Source organism: Diorhabda sublineata, chromosome 2 (assembly GCF_026230105.1).
Source record: "Diorhabda sublineata isolate icDioSubl1.1 chromosome 2, icDioSubl1.1, whole genome shotgun sequence".
Taxonomy (NCBI): Eukaryota; Metazoa; Arthropoda; class Insecta; order Coleoptera; family Chrysomelidae; genus Diorhabda; species Diorhabda sublineata.
The window spans coordinates 20,107,556-20,120,184 of NC_079475.1; the positions used below are offsets into that span (position 1 = coordinate 20,107,556).

At 31.9% G+C, this 12,629-nt stretch overlaps 1 protein-coding gene and 1 long non-coding RNA gene across 3 annotated transcripts in view; one reads left to right on the forward strand and one right to left on the reverse strand.

Moving 5' to 3' along the window:
- LOC130452713 (monocarboxylate transporter 2-like) overlaps positions 1 to 12,629 on the reverse strand; it is a 377,455-nt gene that overhangs the window by 63,399 nt on the left and 301,427 nt on the right. The window lies entirely within an intron of this gene.
- On the forward strand, positions 5,062 to 5,537 carry LOC130452716 (uncharacterized). Its single transcript, XR_008910993.1, has 2 exons — positions 5,062 to 5,205; positions 5,394 to 5,537. It is a non-coding gene; the product is annotated as an uncharacterized LOC130452716 (long non-coding RNA).

Sequence of the window (12,629 nt, forward strand, 5' to 3'; positions counted from 1 at the left end):
CATTCTCGGTGAAATAAGCATCAGAAAGAATTATCCATCAAAATCAATAATTCTCATTATAAATTTCTCCGTGCTGTGAGAAAATAATTTTCCACAGAACGTTTTCTTTTCAAAAAATAAACTTTTAATAGTATTTCCGTTCTAGAAAAGTTTCTTCATTTGTTACAAGGCGTAATCAAAGGACTATTTAAATACATATCAAAGTTTTATCAAGAGATAATTTATTGAATTGCAAAACTTTATTTCTCACGAATCACAGTAAAAGAAATAATCATGCACTAATGAGATCTTATATTTGCTAATATATGCCAGTATCTTGATGGAGAATAATATTTGAAACGGATATTTTCTGGAAGCTCTTATAGTAGAGTTAGGAGAAGTCTCCAACATTCATGATTGGAAAATATCGATTAGAAGTAAGACAAAATTATTGTTAATTAGGTCCTCTATAGTCACATAGAGTTTGATCCTTATAGCATTTATGTGACACAAGAATGAGCTACATTATTGAACATTGAATATATTTTTGTTATATAAAAGTATGGATACATAGCGAAAATATTCAGTGATGTAGCAGCGTATAATTCACCTCAGTTCAATAACCTAGATTACTTTCAATTTAATTATGGTAGAGCATCATGTTGCAAAAGGTGGAGATAGTCGATGTTTTATTTATGATGAACAAAATGCACAGAAATACATCTAAAGCCAGTACCACACGATGCATATAATTCTTCCAACGTTGGACGCTGGTGTGATTAAACGCATCGTGTGTTGGTAGTACGCATGTCATTCGACGAATGTTTTTAATTTAAACGCTGGCATTGGAACGTTGGCCAAGGAAAGTTGTTTTTTTTACCCGAGTCAAAGGAGTACCCAACATTGAAACTAAGCTGGAACCAAAACTTGTTTTACAACTACACACACTTCTTGTCCTCTTGTGTATGAACTGTACGGATTTTGTATAACAAACCAAAGTTTCATCCAGTTTATTTCAGAAGAACTTATATCTGTTGTATACTGTTCATCACTTTTTTGCCACGTTTTCATTTCTTTCTTAGGTAAATTTAGGTGAGGTTCTAGCCTTCGTCGAATGTTCAGCAAACCTTGGTAAGTGAATGTTGGCACAAACGTTTTAGGTTTCGTGAAGTTGTAGCACTGCATCCAACCTTCCTTCCAATGTTCAACTGTCGTTGGAACGCGAATGTCAGCACAAAAGTCGGAGGCATCGTGTAGAACAGGCTTAACAGATGAGTTATTTGATATATGTCCTTAATCATTCATTAACGATATACTGAGAATTCAATTATTGATAATAACAAGGAACGAATATTTATAATTTTTTTTAACTAACGACTAATACTTATTGGATGTCAAAGGATAATAGTATGCAGAATAAATTCATAATTTATAAAACTGAACAACATTCCTTAGACATGGGAGATATATGATCAAAAATATGGCAAAATAATCGATAGAAATTTATCAGGGGCTGATACTGAAAAAAGTAGTCTCAAATTTACGAGGGTCGCTTGATGGGTGAGTGACTTTTTTATGGAAAAAATTATTAGCTGTTTCAAATCATCTGATTTTTCAACATAATCTCCTTTCAACTATTCACAGTTACCTACTCCAAATCATAGAAAAATGTTTTTCTGAAAAACACGCATTTGCCTCTGGCATATTTCTTTTTTTTTTCCAAACTTATCCATTTATCGACTTTGAGCACAGAAATTAATCCTAGAGAAATAGATTATGGCGGATGAGGAACGTGGAGGAACAAACCTCTTTTCTTCAACTTCAACATTTTTATTTTTCCCCTTCTCTAAATAATCAACAGATTACAGATTTGAAATCTCAAGACAGTGTCCATGACCATGACAATCAACAAAAAAAAACAGTTTTCGGTTTTTAAGCACGTGCTTCGGATAGAGTGTATTATTTAGACGGTATTTCATTTTTATAGAGTAAAATATACTCTAGTTTTATTTACTGTGATATATCTACAGAAAAATTCACTCGACATACATTTGGAGATCCCCAATAATTCGTTTAAGTTTTTGATGCGAATGAAATTTTTATCAGCACTAAGCAACTCGGCACCCACCTTTCACAGATATTTTTTATCCAAAATATTACATACCCATTTAGTTGGAATATCTACTTTATTATATATTTCATGTACATTTATTTAATGGATTGTGATAACCATTTCTGACATAGTTAGACCAAATGAAGGTCTCAGACTCTCAAAATGATCTGTATTCATACACAGCAGAGGACCAACTACAAATTATTTCATGAAATAGATCACTTTTAGAATATTATTCACTTAACTTTCCACTGCTTTCCAAAATTGTTCCTTCACTTAAAATACAATATTCAATTCATGCTCGAAATTATTTTTTCATTATTTTCATGTACTAACACAATTTTATAAGTATCTGTGTCAGATGTATGTGAAATTTTTACTGATTGGATTGGTAGCTTGGCGAAAACTACCAATGGCAAAATTTCATCAATCCTTCACAGTACACAGATTTAAAAGAACGGCCTTTTAATACTATGGTTTATAGAGAACTGATTATTGAGGAGTTGCTTCTAAATTGGTTTAAATGTAACTTTTTTTATTGGATCTTACCTAGAATAATATAGAAATAATCATTGCAACAATAGACAGTTAATAAAAATATTCTAAGGACAATAAAGTTTAAATAACCTCAGATTTAAACAGTACTTTTAAAAGAACTGGTTTTAAAATGTATATTTTCTTTCGTTCAAAGGTTTCAAATTAATGCAGTAAGCATGCTTCGAGGAAAATAATATAGAAAATGGAAAATGTAGATATAAAAAATCAATGAGCACGCCTCTGCTTCGGACAAGCCAAGGAACATTCATCTCCCAACGATCATTTGCTGCAATATAAATTGAGCGTGTTACCCGTAAATTCTTTTTTGAATATTTCGTATTTCGTTGGTTACGAAACGCCTATGATCATGCAAAAGTTCGTGAGAAGTTACAAGTTTATATTACTGCTGCTACTGGGTGGTATTTAAAATTATATTTAGAAGCGTCTTAAATGAATTGGAACAGCTTGATATATTTCCATTTCGTATTTTTTACCTCCCGAAAAGCGACAGGGCTGATGAAATTTCTAGGTCATGCCGTCAAAAAACGCCAAAAATAATTGTTTTACTAACAAGCGTATTTTTGTTTGAAAGTTTTCTTGAATCAATTATGATATTTTATTTTGGTAAATAAACACTTTTTGTGTAGCGAGGTGAGATTTCCATAAATATGAGCATTTTGAATCGGCGAAAAAGATACTGAGAAAAAGTTTAGTGGATATCATATTAGTTTACTATAGTTCACAAACAAAGAATTGCTATATTACATAAAATACAATGCACAGTACAAAAACTATCGTAGTAGTCCGGTCAACTCGAACCAAAAAATAAGAGTGAAGTTCCCTATCATTCTCGTGTATGGAAAAAAATTTATTCAAGATCAATGGTAAAAAAAATTAGATTTTTGCCATTTTCTGCAAAAAGTTAAGTTTCATCTTAAAAATACTTTATACTGCTCGAACTGCAACTGAAAAAACTATTTTCTCCTTAAAACCAGGAAAAGCTCAACATCAAAAAGTTTATCTACTTTTGCAAAGTGTCAAAATCTACTATTTTTACACGCAATAACTGGCTATGACACGACATCTGCATTTTAGAGTTTTCAAAATTTTTGAAAAACAAGATACAGTTCAATGGGCTGAAATTTTTAGAAACAATAATTCAACTTGACAAGAAGTTATTACCTACGGTATTCGCTTCCTTCTTTCTATATAAGGAGCTCCTAAAAAAGTAACCCGCTTAAAAAAGTATCGATATGCATGTTTCCTTAAAAATAATAAAAGTAAAAAACAAGTTCAATTGGCTTGTCTTCCTCCAACCTCAGTTGCTACTCATACCAACATATTTTTCGGGTATATTACCAAATTAAAGTGTGGCTTGGTTATCAACTACATCCTACAAACTGGGGTTGGAAATCGGTCAACAATACATTAGAATTCGTTCAAACTTTACTCCCATCTGCGCCGGAAAAACTGCTGAACACATTTTTTGCAACTGCAAAAAGTAATGTTCTAAATGTGATTGCAAAAAAGTCTGACTGTTTTCTACTCTGTCCAGTCGTGCTCTAATATTGAATCACCAACAGTGAAGGATCCTTTGGTTCCAATGAGGCCTATTGACGCAACTCAGAACGAGAAGAAGAATATGGGAGTTACGACTCGGACGATTAAATTACACAACTTTTTTCCAATTTAAATCGCTTTCATCTTTTCAAATTCTGCTAATTTCAATTATTTTGCAATAGTTTCAAATGAAAATATAATCATAAAAGACCCGTGGAATAGGCTTACCCAGGAACCAAGTTAAAAAACGCGCTAAGTACAATACCTCATAGGTGGCTGGGAAACGTGTTCATATTAAAACGATTTTTGAACTTTTTGAATCATTCTATCTGAGAAACAGTGACTCGTATGAAGAACTATATTAATACGATTTACAACTTGATGGCAATTTATGTAACTTCAAATGTCTAAATTGACCAGACTATAGTACTTCTAATTACTAAATTAGATTGAATTTCGTTAGACACTCGTATATGATATTTATTTATGACAGGTTCTGATGTGTAACTAATTGTTTTCATGGGTTATAAGCAAAAAACGACCGATAAGGAATTCACTTAGTTGAAAATTGATTTTATTAACAAGTTTAATTTGTTAGGTGAATGACTCAACGATTTTTTAAACTTTTTGTGGTTATTTGATGATTGCGCGATTTTAATCGAGAAATTTAACTTGTAAGGAATGTGCTCAAGAAGTGCTATTAATCGGGGAATATTTTTGCCTAAATACTCTTTGCTCAAGAGGAAAATGGATAATTATTGTTCATGGAAGTAAAGATGGTGGTAAATATTTAGAAGTAGGGCTCCACTACAAAATTACTCAAACATTTTTTTGCACACATAGGGTTGTTTTTTAGTGCTCCGAAAGTACTGTGAAGATGGAAGAGACACATATTTTCTGTTATAACACTCATTACCTCATGCATATTGAATGTAAATAATTATCCGTTCATATCGGAATAAGCGGTCATCTACAGCAATAGCACATGAAATTTTTGCTATGAAACTAATAGATAGGTAAATATTTAGTTGAGGGTTGGTGGGGGGAAGAAAGTGTTATAATCTTTACTAGTGGCTGTGCTTTCAGACCCCATTCGAGCCTAGACCCTCTGAACTTCAACCTCCTTTGCATCTACCTGTTCAATTGAGTCAAATTTTGAACTGGTACCTCTGCTAAGATGTATTTCTTTTATTTTATATTTTAGGTTTCAAGCACTTGACAGTTAAACATATTTATAATTTCGCGGATCCTGATTCCGGTGCATACACCCTAAACGTGGAGCAAGTGTGCTACATTGCGAATTCATAATAAGAAATAAAATAACTTTTTATTGATGTGTAAATAAATTATGGAACAGTAAACTAGAAGTATCACTTCTAAATATTTATCATGATGTTTTTGTATCGAATGCATTCTTCTTTTCGCCTAGAAACATTTCCCAATTCTTAACTTAACTTAACCAAATTCTGTCATTATCTTTCATCTAATCATTCCCGAATATTAAACAAAAACACAATAATAGTTTTGAAACAGATAGAATAATAAGATTTATTGGAAAATAAACATTCATAAAAAGATTCCCACATAAAAATTAGCCGTTTTAAATTTCAAAAAGTTACAATTTGATAGCATTTGTACTACTCATGGAGATAAGTTAATCAATATTCTTTTCTACCACCCATAACGTTAATAATAATTAATCTTGACAATTTTAGTTCGAAGAATCCTGGTTTTCAGATTAATACGTTATATTTTCATCTAAATATTATGTAAGGATTTATATTCTAAAACATAAATAGTAAATAAAAGTTTAATATTGCAAAGAACAAGAAAAATGGTTAGGTTAGGCCCTGTCAAGCTACTAGGGAACTTTAAAAACTCTGCGAATTCACGCGGCAGCGTCTTTCACATTTTTTATAAATGACTGGTTCGATATTTATTGCTATATAAGTTTATCAGTAGCTGGCGGTTTATTCACAGTATTTCTTCTAAATAACTTTTAGGAAAGTCTATTTATTTATTTCGCTTGTTTCTTTTGTTCTAGTACTTTGAAGAATTTTACTAAGGTATATAAATTATTTCAGTGATATTTATAAGTGAATTATTATAAATAGTGTATAGTGTGTGAATAAATTAAGAACGTAAGAGACAGTGTTTATTAATTCACCCCACGAATATAAAGAGTGTAAATAAATACGAAAAACGTTACGATATTTAATGAACGCCTGCAATTAAAATGTAAATACGAATAATTTAAATTCTATATTTTCTCTCTAAAAATGATTGTTGATAAAAGAAAACATTAAAATTGAAATTTCAGGCAGTTAGCCTATAAAAACTCTGAATAATTTCATCTCTTTACAGCTAAAGCGTGTGGTCAGCAAAAAAAAAGTTTTCAAATCTGTAAAGTAATTTTTGAAAAGTTTAATAATCTACATATAATTTCAATAAAAAAATATATTATAACAATATTGTCCATTATGATATTACTTATTTATTTTACGAGGGTTACTGCGCCTTAGCTCACTTTGGACCAAAGGCGCATTTTAATGAACATAAAACATTTACAGGAGAATATTACGCATCAATGCCTGATAAAGTAAAGAGAGGAATTACAAAAAACGACTATGTTTGAAGAAAAGAAAGTGAACACCATACCCACTCACCCTATTTACCGGATCTGCCGCCCAACACATTATTCCTGTTAACTAGCCCTAAAGTTCCAATTTCAAGAGATAGATTTTCATCAGGGCGTACGAGGGTTCCTAGTTTTAAGATATGGCAACACTGATGTGAATATTGCTTTAACATTTGGGTGTCATAAACATTTGAATACCACGTAATTTACCAATCCCTCAAATAAAGCTCGTGTCGATTGGAAAAGCGAGGAACTATACGGAGAAATGTGATCCCAAAAAATGTTGGACATCATGGATGACAGGGAAGAAAAGCTATTAGAGAAGCTGGCAACGTATTCTAACAAGGGATTAAGGGAACTCATGAGGTACACCAGTGAGGATTACAGGAAACACAGGAGGCGAAGAAGACTACTGGATCGATAGTTTAAGTTAGGTTAGTATAAAAATAACAAAAATACAAATATACCAAAGAAATAGGAAAAAATACTGAAAAATAACATCTTTTCTTCCAAAGTCCTAGGTTTATCAACTCAACCCACAAGAGGACACCTCCGAAACGGTAACTCCGCATGTGCAGACTTATACTTCAGGGACAATTGTAAAGAAGGCGAAGGACCACTCGGACTAGATTTTTTCTTGCCAAAGAAGGTTGGGTTTACCTGAGGCAGCAAAAATACACACACACATTAAGACGTCCAGACCAAGAAGACAAGAGGCTAACTCTTAACAAAAAGACAGAATTTCCCATAGAACTCAGGGGAGAGGAAGGAATCTACGCGCGAAATTGTGATGCGAATGAAGATGAGGACCTCTCGAAATGACAAGGGGGTGGTGGAATGTTCTTCGGGATTTCTCAAGCGCACTTGTGTGTGTCTACACTTGAAAAGCGGTTGATGTTTTGGAGGTACCTCAATATGAACGAAAAAATGCTTAGAAAATTGGCTGAAACGCATGCAAAAGTATATTGATTGGAGACCTCTTAAGGCGGCAGAATCCTTTGTTATTTTTTACTTCAACCGTATGTTTTCCTCCTTCGAGGAAGAATACTATACTATCCTATACTATACTATATTATATAATTTATATTATTACTATTGGAGCGTTAATTTATTAGAGTACATCAAATATAGATAATAATATATGGCTGTTTTCAAACATTTTGAAATAAACTTTTGATATATAATTTGAGGAGTCAATTCATTTTATGGTAAAACATATTTTGGTTCCTAAGTTTCAAAACAAGAATTAACGCTATTATGTTATAAGCATTAATTGCCAGAATGAACCGAAGTTCCTTTTCATTCTCGCATCTCTTTTTGTGTGTCCAATACTGTCAAATTCAAGTTCTAGTTAGTAAATGGTTTTTTTTAAATCATTTGGAAAATCTTTGACAAACTCTTTTGGTTATTTGTACATTCAATTTCTGGCAAGAAAATATCGGTCACGCTTAAATCCAAAATACACGAGGTTATATTGAAAAATTCTTAGCCTACCATAGAACCAAAAAAAATATGTTATAACTCAACATATTCTCCTCTTAATTGGATACATTTATTACAGCTAACCAGCAACGTCTCTAGACCTTTCAAAAAAAATGTTTCTTCTTGCTTTGCAAACCACACCTCCCCAGGCTCTATTACCTCCTCGCTGGAAAAAAAATTACGAACTTTTTTTCAGTTGAGGAAAGAGATGATAGTCGGACGGAGCCAAATCTGGGGAATAAGGGGGGCGTTTCAGTAATTCAAACCCTAAATCACGAATGTTTTACATGGCAACATGAGATTTGTGTGCAAGGGCGTTGCCCGCAAAAACAAAACACCTTTTGATAGCTTTCCGCGTCTTTTCTCTTTAATTTTCTCCCGTAGAGTAGCCAGTAATGTCGAATAGTAATCTCCAGTTATTGTTTCACCATTATCCAAAAAATCATGATTACTCTAGAGCAATCCCAAAAAACTTTTCCAGCAGATTTTTAGATACGAAATTTCTTAGGTCTTGGAAAACGAGAGTGTCACCATTCCATCGATTGATGCTTTGTTTCTAGATCGTAGAAATGTACTCAAGTCTCATCCATAGTAAAAATTCGATTTAAGAAGTCTACACCGTTTTCAAATCGAGCGCAGATCGAACGCGATGCTTCGACCCTTGTATGCTTTTGGTCAACATCCAAACATTTGGGGATCCATTTTGCTGCAATTTTTCTCATGTCAAAATTGACGTGAACTATATGATGAACGCGTTCGTATGAAATATTCCCTGCTTCAGATATCCGTTGAAGCTCAATTCGACGGTCTGATAAAATCATATCTTGAACTGCATCGACATTTTCGGGGACTGACACAGAAACTGGCTGCCTTCCCGATGGGTCATCATCTTCAATGGAAAATTTACCTCTTTTGAAGCTTGCAGTTCAATTTTTCATGGTCGCTTACAGGTACTTGATGATGGCTCGATACTCCAATTTTTCGATTTTCACAATTTCGGTGGACATCTTTTTTCTTTTAATTTATTGCGTAACTCTATTTTACTTTTTTGACGTCAAACTTCACACTTCTAATTAGTTATTATTCGTTGCTATGGTAACGCAATATTTTGTTTATTCATGGAACTAGATATCAATACATCCTCGTATAAACATAATGTCATCAGTTTACAGGAATACAAATCAGAGCGAAGATTGATCAATAACTTGGACTAAATATCTCCGTAACGGATATTTTAAAAATTTCTAGCACTTTTAACGTATTATGTCATTATGAAAATCAAATAATGAAATACAATTGAAGACAAATCAATCATTAATGTAGCCTGGAAGGAATTTTGATGTTAACAATGTTGTCCCTTTACATAATTCGACTTTATCGCTCAACTTGTCAACTGAACTATTCTCGAAGTAGGATGAACATTAAACTTAATGTTATTCTATAGTCCACCTAACTGAATAGCTGGTATTTGTTCATTGAAAGTTCGAAATTGAGTCGATAGATTCGAATATTTTTGAAATGAAGACAATGGTTTTCTTCGAGAAGGATAGAAGTATCTATCAATCGATTTGATCAATTACTCCCTGAAATTGAAACAAGATTGAAATTACTAACAAAAAAATTATTTTGAAATGAATTGGTAGAGGAGAGCGAAGTACAGAGAACAAACAAAGCATTGTGTGTTTGGAAGGACACAAACAACAGTTATATAAGAGAAAGCTTATCGTAGAACGCTACATAATTGTTATTTACGTAACAAATGTGTAGCCTTTTTTGACGAATGCGAAAAATGGCCTTTACATACGAATTCTATTAAATATTGTTTTCTAATACTGAAAATTTTTTCAAGATACAGAAGTATAATGGTAATTTTTTATAGAAGAAATTATAACGCTTTGATTGATTCCTAATAAAATATATTACTTGTGTGCTCTTTTTTTCGGCATTCCTCCGAAAATACCAATAAAAAATGCCACCTGAAAATAAGTATTACTACATAAATAAAAAAATAAAAAATGTTATGAGCGTGTCTCGAATGAGTAGAATTTTCTTGTGCCTGTATTTTCAACCCTTGCAGCCATTGCTATACTATACTATACTCTATTGATTATGTCCGTACTTGAATTATCAGTATTCTATCTAAAGTGAACAGAGCACCTGTTTGATTTGCCAAGTTTTTGAAAGCTGAATATGATACAAACATCCTCTTATTTAACGCTGATCTCGAGAATTACCGAATTTTTTTTTTTTTGATCAAAAGTACATTGTAATATTTTTTATAGGAAGTAAAAGTAGCAGATTATGACTAAGATATAAAAAGGTCTAGTTTCTAGTTCGATATAAGTAAGATTTATGTTTCTAAATCTTCTTGATTTTAGGTCTCTTCTGTTTCAAAAATTAGTTTTTTCAAAAATTTCTGAAAGATAGATTTAATTGACATATGGACTTAACTTCTGTCTTTATGAAAATATGATATTGACACTGACAATTTGCGTATTTATATTGATCAATATATCACCTTCAATATGAATATCAAAATAAGAATAAAATCAAATTAGAACTTTGCTCTAATAATCCTAGTCCTCACATCTCAAATATATAGCAGTAGTCAATCAAATTATTTGTAGTTTTATTAGAATTAACAAAATAGAGCTATAAATTTTACTTAAATTATTTAGGTCTTTTTCAAGAAGATTTAGAAACATAAATATATCAAAAGGTTTGAGAAATGAGAAATTAAAGAAATTTATAAGTAAGATTGATACGATACGATACGAAGTTCCATTTTTACCTTGTTCACTGTCACTAATCCCTTTTAACAATATTCTGTTAGCGTTTCTTTAGTCAGTTTTGTATATCAGAACAAACACCTTTTCACCATTTACAACCTTGAGGAGTTGTTTTAAATAAGTTACTACCAATATTAATATTGCTAAATTTGTTCACAATAGCTTTTCAAAGCAGCCTCTCATTTTCTCAAGAAATTGTGTTTTTAGTCTTTAGGAGTCCATAAAATATAACTTCAACCAATACCAAACTAAGTTCTAGGATTATGTGAGCTTTTCTTGCAATTATAGCATAAGAACAGGGAAGGTACCTTTTGCCATTGAAGCGTGCCTTGTTCCTGATATCAAAATTTGTTAGAAGCATCATTGAGCATAGCATATTTAGCATTCGGTGGTAAGCAGACGAATACAATATCTTTTTTCTAGTGCTATAACACACAACTGCTGTATATTAACTGTTCTTGATAGATCAATGAAGTACATTGTGGGTTTTCAATTTAATTTCCTTACCTGAACAAACAATGACTTCATTGTGATACAGTTGTCATTATTATTACACAATAAATTAAGTCTCTTATGAAATGTCAATTTTTATTGCTTGATTTACTTATAATTGTGTCACAGTGTAACAGTCAAAATTGTGAATATTTAAAATATTTATTTGAAACCTTTTAAAAAGAATGAAAATACCGTTTCTATGTTATTCAATGTGTAATTGATATTTTTATTGCACCCGATTGGACATTTTGATGATAATAAATTTGAATTTCTTGCTATTTGTTACACCATTTCGCTATTATCGATTGAAGCCGTAGCCGTATAGTGTATAACTCGCATGGAATGCTAATTTCTCACTCGTATGAATTGCAGCCTTCGCCCACAGCTCATGCTACAAACTTCATTCTCGTGGGAAAAGACTATAACTTCTTTCTCGTTAAACAATATACTAGTTCCTGGAAGATTCATAGCACTCTTTCAGAGAAAGATTATTTCCTATTAGAACCTGAAATTTAGAAGAACTGCTGCACTAGATTCTACTCATTACACTAGAAAGAATAATTCACCTTCTTTCACACCTTATTTGAAACAGCAATCTTTTGGCTTTTACTCTTGGAAAGAAATGCTTTATTGTCAAAAAATGTATTACAATTTGTAAACAAATACTTTCAAAAATTAAAAAACAAACATAAAAAAGACTAAATAAAGGTATAACAAATAGAATATACAAAAGCAAACCACAAAATTATAGGTAATAGTAATAGGTAATAATTAGTAAGTACCTGTATAAGTCGTATATAAACCTTTAGCAAAAATTAAACCAGTACGCAACATGTTCGAAATTAAATATTATTATTAGAATAGAAGTCGTTCACAGAGTAGAAGGCCCTTTCCAGTAAATATTCCCTCAAATAATTGCGAAATGCGAGAAAAGATTATATCGATTGTGTGTCTTCTGCAAATAGACATATTTTACCACTGATGTCTAGATCAGCGATGTTGTTAATAAACAGAAGAGAGAAAATAAGGCCACTCT